General features: G+C 37.5%; 1 protein-coding gene across 29 annotated transcripts in view; it reads left to right on the top strand.

The window, feature by feature from the left end:
* Dys (Dystrophin) overlaps window positions 1-13295 on the top strand; it is a 149799-nt gene that overhangs the window by 90695 nt on the left and 45809 nt on the right. The gene's annotated exons all lie outside the window — the stretch shown is intronic.

The following is a 13295-nucleotide window of genomic DNA, read 5'->3' as shown; positions in this document are numbered from 1 at the left end:
CCATGACACATTAACTAAAAAAGAACTAAGTCATTTAATAAATGAATGGCATTACTTCTAAGTTAGGCTCTAATACCACTTTAAAGTAGAAAACTTCCCATCAATTCTAGCTTAAATTATAATTAAATAGTACTATAAACTTACTTGCTTCTAAGAATCTGTCAATACGGAAACTTAAAGCAAATGAACAAAGTCAACTTAAAAACCTCAAAACGGTTATTGCGGTCTTCTGCCTGTTGATGATGATGGCAACGTTGGAAAATTTAAATGAATTTAAACTCAGAGTACCTAGAAGTACCTGCGGTTCTCATTCTCCTCCTCCTCCCTAAAAATCATTTTCAAATAAATAAACTAAACTTGGCCGCCGTGGCGGAGAAAAGTTATCGGGCAAGGACTCTTATTAGCCAGGACTAAAAAGACAACCAAGAGGGAGCAAAGTGGCAGCACAAGTAGACAGGCAATTGCGATATAAACAGTCAGCTGAGGCAACTGGGGAAACTTACAGTTGACAAAGTGGGAAAGTGGGAAAGGAGACTAAAGTTTTTCTTAGAATTTGTGTTTGTTGTTTGCGTTTTGTAGAGCAGAAAAAAGGAGCCAGTCACATCACTTAGGGGAAAACAACTTTATCGCTTAGAGGGAATTGAAAATCTAGATTTTCAGCAAAAGGAGTAGATCGCATTATATCAACCAGCCGTTTTACCAATTTGTTTATGGTTTTTTTTTATTAACATAATTGATTGCCTCCGATTTGTGGGTGTGGGAGATGGTTCTCTGCTCTCAGTGTTATTAAGAAAGCTGCCACAACATGCAACCATCTGAGACATAAAGATGTTCCCCTCCTGGCGCCTTTAAGGCAAAATCGGTGGCGAAATCAAAAGCACGCCATTACACTTCCGCCCCTGGTGGAATTAAGTTAGCTGCTTATCCTTTATCCTTGGCTGAGCCAGCTGAGTTTTCTTCCTTATTTCCCTCACTCATTTCCCCCTCAGCTTTTTACTTGATTGATGACGCTCATTTGTGCTACGTGTGTTCGGCTTTCCCTCGTACTCCCAGAGTCCTCCAGGTTGTGCCAAATAATTTTGCTTAATTTTAAATCAGTTTGCAATTTGCTGGCAAAACTTTTCTATAGCCTCAGTCCCTGCTCCTGTCCCTGATCCTGCGGTTGAATTTGGTTTATTGCCTCTGTGCGTGTTGCATACTTTTTGCGGCGCCTGTCGGAAATGTTATTTAGCCGTTGTTTTTCTTGCCATTTTTTGTTTGTTGTTGTTTATAATGTTTAAGCACACTCACGGGTAAAGTTAACTGCAAGTTACCAACTTTATTAATGTGTGACGAGTATACAGCCTTGTTCACAGGCCTCCTGCTTACTTATTTTTTATGGACTGTCTGCGGTCTTTTGTTTGTCGTTATTGCCCTTCCAGTTTATATTGTTTACTCTCCGTTTTTTCCTTGCTCTTGTTTTTATTTACTTTTATTTACTTGTGGGCAAAAAGTTGACAGAGGTACCATTTTAGGCATTGATTTATTTTTATTATTTCGAAAAGGCAAGCAAATTATTAAAGCGGGTTTTGGGTGACATTACAACAATTTAGTAGAAAATTTTACTGGATTTAAGCTGTACAAGTTGTACATGTTTTTTGGTAAATTAATGGAGTAATAAATCAAAATGGAATAAATACTTAATTTTAATCCCTGTATAACGTTTTTAGATGTTATTTCTGGTATTTATAAACCACTAAATCATACAACAAATATTTATAAAAATGTGCAAGGATCTTTAATGCTCAATCCAAGATTTCTTCTTTTATTGAGTTAGAAATTCCCGTGAAAATCATTACCCTGAGAAGAGGCAACCACAAAGCTTTTGGTAAATATTTTCCAAGCTGAACTAGTCTCAACAAATACTTTCCAGGCAGGATTCTTCAACTCTTTCTACATTTACCTTTCTATATTTATTTTCACACTTAACACCTCAATGACATATTTTTTTCAATTTTCTTTATTTTTTTGTTGCTGGACTCTTTCTGTTTTTGCTTCAGTGCTATAAAATATAAAAGGAAAATGGAAAATGCTACTAAAGGGTGGTCCAAACATCCTGTATACATTATAAATGTTGGCCAGCCATAAAGAAATAAAATTTCGCACTTTCGTGTAGCATTTTTTCATTGCATTTATTTGCCTGCAAGGATTTTTTAGTCTTTTTTTGTAGAATCCTTTCCATTATTTACCCTTCCTTGTTATGCACTCATTTCATTAAAAGTTAAGTCGCTCTTCGGGACAATTTATTTTAATAAATTTAATTACCTTTCCCTGTTTGGAATTTTTTGTGTACTTTTTTCTATTCTTGACCAAGGAACATCGCTGGGTTATATTTTCCCTATATATTTTTTTGTAATTGTCTGGCTGATGGAAGGATAGGATGGGAGGTAGGAAGTGAAGTTGTCTGAAACTTTCATTACCTATTTGTATTACATAATTGCACTCACATGTGAAAGTCCCGAATGTATGTGTACATAACTACAGGGGAGTGTGTGCGAATTGCAGCAGAAAGTTTCACCGTCGGAAAGTTGCATTACTGTGCGTTGATAATTTGTTAAAAGTTTTCCTGTTTTCTTTTTTTCTCCCACTGTGTTTTTATGATAGTTGAGGGGGCAGTTCCCTTAGGTTAAGTTGAACTTTTTTCCCTATAATTGAATGAGTAAGAAGGCTGCTTAAATGGAATATTAAAAGTATATTATAGAATGCTTTTACTGGCATGTATTTTGCTTAAATTAAATTATTCCATTAACAACTTTAGATGAGTTAAATTTTCATCATTAAGGTTTATGGAAAATGTTTTTGCCTAAAAAAACCTGTAACCTATTTCATAAAAATAGTTATTACAAAAGCACATTAAAACTTTAATTAAGAGCAATTATAGGACTTTTATTTTATTTTGACCCCTGAAAGACCTGACCTGAATTTAATTTCATCGTTTGCAGTTCAACTCGTAGCATTTCTTCAACTCCAGCAAGGAAGCCTCAGCTGCAGTTGGGAAGAAAATAAAGGCACATAATGCCAACCTATATAGCTGGCAGCTGTAGCTTCTAATTAATGTCAGTCTGTATCTCTCCAACACTGCTCCTTCGGGCTTTCCTCTTTTTTTTGAGTTTTCCCAAACTCTGGCAGGGGCGTGGCTTTGAGTAGGGCTAACGCCTTTTTCATGTCATAATAATTTCTGGCTCCTTTTTTCCCTATCCTGCTGCTACTGCTGCTTTTCCTGCTCCACACAAAACTGAGAAATGGCACATGAAAAGCGCCAACAAACTTTAATTAGTTATGCAAAGCGAATGCAGCTTTGGAACTGAACAAAAGAACAGGAAAAACAACATAAAAATAAAATAAAGGGAAAACCGATTAAATTTAAAGCATAAAATAAAATAAAAGTCCATGGAAAACAGGATTTACAAGCACACACAGCTGGACTTTCCTTCTAAAAAAAGGGAAAAAGTTTCACATAAAACAATTGCAAACAAAGAATTCAAATTAATTGTGCGCAAAATCGTAATTGCATGCGGGTAATTAATAAATTATATCGCAATATGCAAATCCAAAAGCGAATGAATGTGTATTTTGTGATGTCATAATAACAAATTAACGTGAGTTTAATGTGCCGTACATATTTGATAACTGACCGCCTATATATAGTATGAAAGTTATGAAAACATTGTTTAAACATTTAATTGACACAATGTATGGAACCTGCAGGGCATGGCTAATAACCTGGCCTGACCTCATTTCGGGCCAAACTTATTTTAATTGAAATTTGAATTGCAATTGGTGAATATCTGCGATATGGAAAATTATTAAATAACTTTGCATATTTATTAATCAATTTTATTTGTATAAGAGAAAGGGTTTTGTAAACAGGAAGTTTTTTCTGCAAACGAAAATAAAATGAAATGAATAAATTTATAATATACTTCTATAAAAAAGTTCTTGTTATTTTCCTACATTTATTCTGTTTATAAAAGTTGCAATCATTTAACTTGACTCTAAGTTTTTAGTCTAAGTTTTTAAAGACATATTTTTAAAGGTCCCTTTTATTAATTACTTTAACATTTAAATAAATACATTTCATTTATTTTTGTACTATTTCTCTTACAAGAAAATATTTGTTTCCTTCTTCTTTTCCTTGAATCCTTGAATTTTTCAATTAAATTGTATTGATACTTTCTAATAAAAATAAAGATATTAAATTCTGTTATGAAGCTCAGCTAAAATGGACACATTTTGACATTGCTTTTGACCCAGTAAACTGTCAGTTTAGTTTTCCCTTCCCTTCCCTTTCTTTACATAAATTTATTGTGCAACTGACTTGCATCTCAATAAGTAAACTTCCGATCTAGAGGCTTCCCTCTTCTTTGATATCCTCATTGAGTATCCATAGAGTGTCCCTCCATTCCTGCACTTTGGTTTAGTTCATTACATCGTTTTCATTTGGCCAATTTGCTCACTTGACCATGGTTGATTTTTATTATTTTGTCAGACAGCAGTCGTCAAGAAAATTGAAATGTTTTCGGTTTTGTTTTGTTTTGTTTTGTTGCGTTCTGCCTTTTCCCAACAGGACGAAAGGACTTTCGGACTGACTGACTGCCTGTGTACTGTCTCCAACTAGTTGCATTTGGCTATCCCTTGGGTTAAGTGTCCTGCTCGGTTTCACTCCGTTGGTCCCTGTCTGTGTCCTGGGCCAGCTTTCAATATCTGTTATTGTCCTTCCTTTGACTTCCTGCCGTTGCTGTTTGCATGCTACTTAATGTGGCACTGACTGTTGCCACTACGTGACTTTGCTGTCATCTTCATCACGAAGCCAGTTAAAATGCGGTCGGTATTGCAAAGGCTACTTTCCTGCTTCGTTTGCTTTTGCTTCTGGCCCAATCCCCTGGCTTTTGCCCAGTTCAGTTTTGTTTCCATTATTCTACCATCGTTTAGAGAACTGGCTTAAGCGAGGAAATTAAATTGCCAAAGTAACTAGAGGACAATATTGTAATTGGAAAAATGATCACTATTACTAATATATTTTATAGTAAATACAACTAGCATTCAAACTTTAAATCAGGCATCTTGTTATACACAGATTTTACCTCATTTTGTGGCCTGTTAACTGTCAGGTCTTTTGCATTCTCAGCCAGCCTCATTCGTCGACCTCAAATTATTTACCCAACCGCAAAAACTTTTCCTCGCAAGTGGGGAAAAGTAAGGGCAAATATAAACTGCAATTTACCAGGTTTCATCTCCCTCTCCTGCAGCATCCCTTTTCGGCAAACAAAATATGCATGTGATATGCTTAATTATTTATTACGACTAATTTGAAAAGTCCCCAGCTGATCTCGTCATCGTGTGCAAACTTTCACGTTGCTGAGCCCAGAAAAAAGAGGAAAAAAAATACTATAAAGAGACAGAAACACAAGCCCAGCTGGTTAAATGCTGAGGCAGAGAGACACCGTCGCACCATATGAGTTTCAGTTTACATAGGTCAAAACAAGCCCAGACGGGGGGACTAAAGGGTAATACCCGAATGAGGGAATAAGACCCGACCCAGCACCTCACAAAGTTTAAGTAGTTTAAAAAGTGTCGTCGTCGTCGTCGGATTGGGATGCTGCTGATGATGAGCTTACCAGGCCAACTAACTCGAGACGAATCCTTCCAGTTGCCTCCAGTCACTCCTGCTCCTGCTCCTGCTCCTGCTCCTGCTCCTGGTCCTGCTCCTGTTAGAAATCCTGCCAAACGCCTTTTGCCACCCCATTCAGGCCGCCGAGCACACAAAGCTCGTTTAAGTTTTAATAAACAAATTAAACTTGCTGTCTGTGCAGTTTTTGGTGCTTACTTATTCGGGGGCCAACAGTGTCACCAGATATCTGAAATGTTTGAGGGCAAGTTGGGGTTAAGTTCTATAGCATTGGGGTTCTGTTTAGCAGGAATAAGTAAAAAAGGAAAAGATATATATATTTTTAAGGTTTTATTATGGTTTTTTAGTTCAATAATTGTAGTTGTAAGCAGAAAGACATATTAAGTTATATTTAAGAAAGCAATTTGAATGCTTACTTATTCATTTATAGAATCTAAAATATGTTTATTTTATATATGATTGGAAATATCTTATTCGTTGTAAGCTTCCGAAATTATAATACCCTGCAAGGGTATATTCAAATGGTATTTAAAGAAAGTGATTTATATAATTGTTCTATTTATAAAGTATACATCTAAAAGGAAAAAAAATATAAATAATTTGTAAATAAATTTCAAATTAAGAGATTTGTTGAATGACAATAAAGAAAGAATCCTTTCAAGGATTGCTTTTGTCATTTTCAGATACTTAAAAATGTTGCGTTACAATTGAATTCAGCTGTTCAAAACTGGAAGTGCTTCGTACTAAGAGAAAAGTCGCGGAATAACATTCATTAAATCCTAATTTGCTGAGGATTACGAACAGATATTCGCATATGTGGGATTTCTGTCTCCAAAATAAAAGACACAAATATTTATGCTGGCGCAGCCTCGAAGCCAGGATATGTGCCGAGCAATTTGCACATTTGGCCCAACGCCCGCAACAAGAATTTCTCAATTATTTTTACTTCTTTTTTTTCGTTTTGGTTGGTTTACTTTCTTTTTTTGTTTTTTTTGGTTAAGTCATGTCTTGGCGGAATTTTATTATCCTGGCTGAGGCTGGGAAGGATGCGCCACAGTTGCGCAATTATAACGCTGCCACAGAAATTTTGTTTACGTAAATTTTATTTCATTTTATTTCCCGCGCTTTCGTTTGCGATTCTCTGTACATTTTCCATGTACTTGTTTTCGCGAGTTCTTTGCTTTTACTTTACTTTTCCTTTATGAATTTTAATGAACGTTATTTTTTAGCTGCTGGCAAAAAGGCAAGAAAAAACCCAACTGCAATTTCTTTAGACACAATTTGGACACTTGAAATGCTCAATGCAAATGTCATTTCATTTGGCGCAGCAAGTTTTTTGACTTCACTTCCGTCGTTGATTCGCAACATATGCAGTTTTGGCTTTATTTTTGTTGCCAGCTTTGCATGGTAAACTTGCCAACTTGGCCAATGTGCCAACTGTGAGTCCTGTGTGTGTGTGTGGGGCATCCTTTGTTAGTCCTGCTAAATATTCGCCAACGTGGCGAGCAAATTTCGTTGGCAAACATAGCCCCTTTTTGGCGTCCGCGAAATTCTTGCTCTTGGGCGTTTGTCTCTCTATAAAATTCCAATTTACATATTTGCACATCTAAATCGCACTGAATTTGCATTGTTTGCCAGGGTTGACAGTTTAAAAGAACCGAAAAGGACGAGGAAAATCAGAAGGCTTACTTTGTCAAAGCCAAAAAGGAGCTTGTAACTCTTTTTTGAGTTACTCTTTATGACTATAACGCATATCAACAAGTTTTCAAATATTTATTCGGGGTTAAAAAAGCTAAATATTATAACTTATACAATAAAATAAATAGCTGACAATTACAATATAAACATAATGTTGAATATATTATTTATTTAATAGATGAGTTCTCTGAATTTAATCTCTTTTTTAGTACACTTACTTTGTCAAAGCCAAAAAGAAGCTTTCAACTTGTTAGTCAGTTTTCTAATATATATTTGGTTTAAAAAGAAACAAATTTAATAACTGCTCCTGTAAAATAAATATTACTGACAATATTGAAATATTCACATTCATACATTTGTGTTATTCGATATTTATTTATTTAATTTCAATATGAATATAATGTACAATATTTGATTTATTTATTCTACGAGTCCTCTTGTGTTAACCCCTTTTTTTGCTACACTCGTTGACCTTGAATTTTCCCCACATTTTATGACCAGCAGCTGGGCAACATTTTTCATGCTCGCCAAACAATTTCTTAATTAAAATATGTTTTACGCTGCTTTTAATTTGCATATGTGTATAACATTTAATGAATTGCTAACATAAATTGCGGGAATTTGCAGCAACTATTTTAAATTAATAAATAGCAGTGAAAAATGTGCATATTTAAAAATTAAAACAAAAAAAATAGGAGATGGAGTCGGAGATGGAAATGGAAACGTCAACTTTTGGCCAATTGAAATGCGGGGCGGCAAACATGGCGTATGATTAATATGCATTTAAAAAAGCGAGCAAAGGAATTTGTATTTTTTTATTTATGACTGAACGTTGAACTTTCCGCTAAAGTCAGCGAGGCACACACACACAACAACTGCCACTCGTGGGATTTGGGTTAATGGCCAGTGAAGGGGCACAAAGGGAGCCGAGGAAACTGTGGGAAAACAATGCCGCTCTAACCAATTCCACTGCCAACCCCCATGCCCCTGCGACAGGCCAAAAGGTGGCCGAGTGTACGTGCAAAGCTCGCGAAATAATGGCAAAAGGTTTTTGTGTGTCGTTGTTATATATATTTTTTTTCCTCCCTCTGCACCTAGACAGGTGGAAAAACAAGGAGTAACAATATGCAAAGGTGAGGCGAGTGAACAGGTGGAGGGAAAGGCAGGCGATTGTTATAGCAGCTTAACAGTCTGACACGCACTAAGACTGTGACCGAGATGGAAATAGAAGCCAAATGAAGAAAACCACTGAGACAAGGTAGATGCCTCCCCTTTTACACCTGCTCCACAAAGGATTCTCAGCAAGGAGCATCAGTTCCCAGCTGGACAGTTGCAAAAACACCTTTGCAAATTATTAGTTAGAAGAAAAAATCAAGGGAGCAGTCTTAAAAATAACAATGTGTACAAGAAAAATGATAGAATCTAACAGAATGATTATTACACTAACTAGTAAGTGACTAAAATGAAATATTCTGTAAATGGAATTCATGGCCAACGTTTATGGTATTTATTGTATTAGCAAATTGTTAGAAAACATCAAGCAAGTTGATTTAAGCTGACACATGCTGTACATTTTTCTTTCAAGGAAAAAAAAACACACAGCAAAAAAGGATGACAGCTGAGTAAGAGAACAGATCCCCAAGCACATAACGAGCTGAAAAAGATGCTTTGAATACGAAATACAAAGCCTGACATAAAAAGAAACAACAGCAATGAGCCGAAGTAGAACCCGAAACAATAAAGGTAGCACACAGTTCAGGTCACCAAAAAGCAAAGAAAAACCTGTTCAGGGAATGGGGGAAAAATAACACCGGATCTTGGGGAACCCCCCAAAGCCGTAAACTTGAGCCTCCTACCGAGTCCAGGAAGAGACGAAAAGGATTATAAGCGCCATGTGGGTGAAGGATACAAAAAACGAGTCAGAGAGAAAGATTGGGAGAGAGAGTCAACGATATTTGCCTTTCTGTGTCCAGAAGTGAATTAAAGCTGACACAGAGCACTGGCAGAGGATTTGGTACCAGACCCAGAACCAGACTCAGACCGAAAAGTGCACCCCGCATATGTGGGTGTCTAATAATATGGTCAGCACAGGACATCCGGTGGAGCTGAACCTGGAGCGTTGGCAGCCACAGGAGTTGGGTCAGAGCCGAGATAGCCAGGCAGGGAAACCCAGGACATTTAACTTCGGTTTCGGTGTAGTCACGCTCTCCTACCATTTTCCCCCCCGCTTGGCATTTGCTGTCAGCAGCTCAGAGGAAGAAACAAAAAAACCATAGGAAAATGGGGGAAAAACCGGCGCCACATTGATTGCGAGTCGTATCCCCTTTGGCCAACCGCTTCCTAACCTGGTTTGTTACCTGATTATACGCAGTCCCCCTGTATTTGCTCAGTGCAGCGTAAACTCTGCAGATAAGTCAAAGGCAAAGTGCAGCCAAGTTAATATTGCATGCGGATAAATTGAAGCTCATATTCTCTCCTTGGCATGGCTTTATGCATTTCTGATTTCAAAATTTTCCGTCTGCATTTGATGGCTCAACTTTTAGTTGTTATATACTCAGCAGTCTCTAAAGTTTAAGGGTTGTGTGTGTGTGTTTTGTGAACATAATCAAAGAGCTGGCCAAAAGGCAAAGCAATATCATGCTTATGGCTTCTTAAATTGGGTAAACAACTTTTGGCTCCTGATATGTTTTAAAGTTTAAATAATAGTTATTAAATAAATATACAGTCTAGTGGGTATCCTTTGGTCGTTTCAAACTCTCGTATCTGGTTTGTTTTGGCTCTTCTAAGCATCTCCGAACTTGGTCATATTTGAAGAAAATTGCCAAAGTAAGCAAAAGCTAAAGTTTTGTGAAGAGGGATAAGTGGCAGGCATTGGTTAAAGCAAAGCAATTTTTAGACTTAAACATAGAGGTCTTGAAGAAATCTTATATTTAAGATTCTGGCAATCTTTTAAACAATAATGTAAAACTATATCCTTATAGACTTTAAATTCCAGTAATCCCTCATCACATCATTGGCTTAAATTCAAGAGAAAAAGGGGAAAAAACTTGTGTGTTTTCCCATTGACCTGGAAACCGAATTTTCCTCTCTCTCTCTCATCTCCACTTTATAAATTCCTTCCCCCATCATGACCAAAAAGAATAAAAAATGAAATGTTTATAGAACATTTGCTCTGACACATCGCTCAAAATGATATAACAAGAAATAAACATAATCGAATAAATAAGCAAACGTGGGGAGCAGCCAAACAGCCTGATACAACCGAATCGAATTCCAGGCTTCAGACTTCCCCCATCCTGTGACTTCAGCTCAGAGCTTTGGCCATAAAGGATTTACACGGATGTTAACAGGGGCTGGCTAAAATATGTAAAATGCTACAATGGCTGTTTCAACAGCAGCTGGATGAGGATAAGGAAGATGGTCCCCTGTTTAAATTTGTTGTCATTTTTGTTTCGCCCGATGGGGAATGGGAATGGGACTGAGACTGGGGTTATGGCTGTCAGTAATGCTCGAACGCCCCTTGTGAGGACCACTTGACAGGTTTTCCCGGGGGCTTGAATGTGAGGCACAAGGATGCGATGTGAGGTCCTGGCCCTGCCCTACCCTGCCCTGCCTGGCCAAGTGAGCATTCGTCACTGGCGTTTCGCCGACATCACTTGCTGATGTGTTTATTATGTGCCTCTAATATATTTATGAGGCGTCTTATAAACGCATTTTCATTTTATTTACATTGCCTGTCTCCTTCGCTCAGCGAACAATCAAAGCACAGCCAGCAAAAAACTGAAGAGCAAAAACAGCAAATAACACCCGTAGGTATTTTTGGTTGCTTTCAAAAAATTTGATTTCAAATTCATACAGACATCTTGTGGGTCTCATCGCTTTTTTCTCCTTTTGTTTTGTACCCTGCACCCAAAATTTTATCATACGTCGTGTGTGTGAGATGATGCGCATAATTTTCCTTATGAATTTATATAGAGGAAATTATTTTTGGCAAGTCGCCTCTCTGAGTGGTTCAATCGCATGAATTACCGCAGTAATGGAGGTTTTTTTTCGAAAGAATTCCGAATTTGATTAAATACCTTTAAGGACTTTATGTGGTTTACCTTAAACTCGCATTTTCCATCAATTTTCTTGCTTAAATCTGGGCGCATTTTAGACACTTAAACTTTAGTCACAAGCATTTTATGAGTCCTGCTATAACTTGACCCATTCGAGGCGTAATTATGTGCAGAGAGTCATATAAAAGCCTTATTTACAGCTGTGATTCAAAGGCAGGAAGTTAGCCACGGCCTCCTAGTGCATTTTTCATTACATAAACACAAGGAAAAACGAAGTCTGGGGAATCTATTAAATATATAATGGGAAAAGGGTTAATTTGAACTGTTTCTTAAAGCTGCTTTACACAGATTTGATCTTGATTAACAGGTACTTAAATCCATATTTAAAATATGTATATAGACTTTAATGATAGGATTGAAATTGATTTTCTTTCTCTGTATCAGCTTCGGTCACTCCAACCGGTTCTTGGCATTTACTTAATTGGCGCTTTAAACAGGGAAAATGCAGTCACACACATATACTTTTCTATATACATATGTTACTATATAAAAGTATGTACGGGAATATATATAAAGTTATAGTGGGATCCCCGTAAGCTCTTGTAGATGTATTAGTTGGTCCATGTCGTGACTTGGCAAGGACAAGCAACGGAAATGTGAAAAATGAGGCAACAAAAGCGCGTCGGAAAGGCACACTCGTACACTCATACACTCATACACTCATACACTCATACACTCATACACTCATACACTCATACACTCATACACTCATACACTCATACACACTCACACACACTTGGAGAGGGGACAAGCACAACCATATATTTATAGCCGCTGGCACATAAGAGCAGCTTACGGCTGCATTTGTCCGCCGGCAGCCACGAAGCCTTTTTTCCCCCGGCTAATGGTCGTGGTCCGAACAATCCTACCACTTGGTCGTCCTTTCCACCCGCCATTATGACCAAGTCCCGAATATGGCCACGTTTTTATTCGCCATTAATAAACCCCACAAAGAGCATGGAAGGTTAAATGGTAAATCATCCACTGATACCCTATAGGGACTTATTTTTGAGCAGAAAACAAAATAATTTATGAAATAAATCTAATGGAAGTTTAAGTTTTATTGCAGCAAAAGATTAAGCCCACATAATCATCCTTTTAGTAAATAAAAACAAAATGATAAAAGTAAGAACTTAATTAAGTTTACATGTTAATAAGCTTAATTTAGTGCCTTACCTGCTTGTGGTATTTAATGCCAACCCCGAAGCCGTTTAGTTCGTTATTCACTTTTGAGTAAAGGACATCTGGCCAACACACATGCCACATAAAGAGGTAAGGCCATGAGATGAGCGTTAAAAGAGAAGGGGAAAGTGAGGAAGAGTGAGCTCTTTCCTCATGCAGGAAATTGTGGTCTTTCGTCGCACAAATTAGCGGCATTAGTTCGGTGAGAAGGGACTATGCCTGCCTCTGGCAGTGCGATAATGACCAAGGGGAATGCGTTACGTTCACTGGTGATGGAAACTGCCGCTTTGCTGGCACTTTTCCGGCGTTTGCCGTTGGCATTTTCTCATTTTAATTGATTTAATCGGCTTAGGTGCATGTGTCGCGATCCCCCAACTCCTTAATATTCCCGCTTAAATCCTGGACTTCTCATTAAAAATGCCTTGTGTTTTCCGCTATGCGTTGCCCCTTTTCTTTCCAGTTTCTGACTTGTTTTTGTTTGGGCCATTTCCGCTCTATTGACGTATAAACAATTTTTGCGCATTAATTGAATCGACCTCCCACTCTCATGTGTGTGTGTGGTGTGTGCGTGCATGCGTGGTGGTGTGCGTGCGTGTGTGACATGCATAAGCCAAATTAATTGGAGCTTC

This window comes from Drosophila serrata, unplaced genomic scaffold, assembly GCF_035046125.1.
Source record: "Drosophila serrata isolate PLE 108 unplaced genomic scaffold, ASM3504612v1 contig_241, whole genome shotgun sequence".
Classification (NCBI taxonomy): domain Eukaryota; kingdom Metazoa; phylum Arthropoda; class Insecta; order Diptera; family Drosophilidae; genus Drosophila; species Drosophila serrata.
The sequence above is the reverse complement of the archived record's forward strand: the minus strand, read 5'-3'. Positions and strand labels throughout refer to the sequence as shown.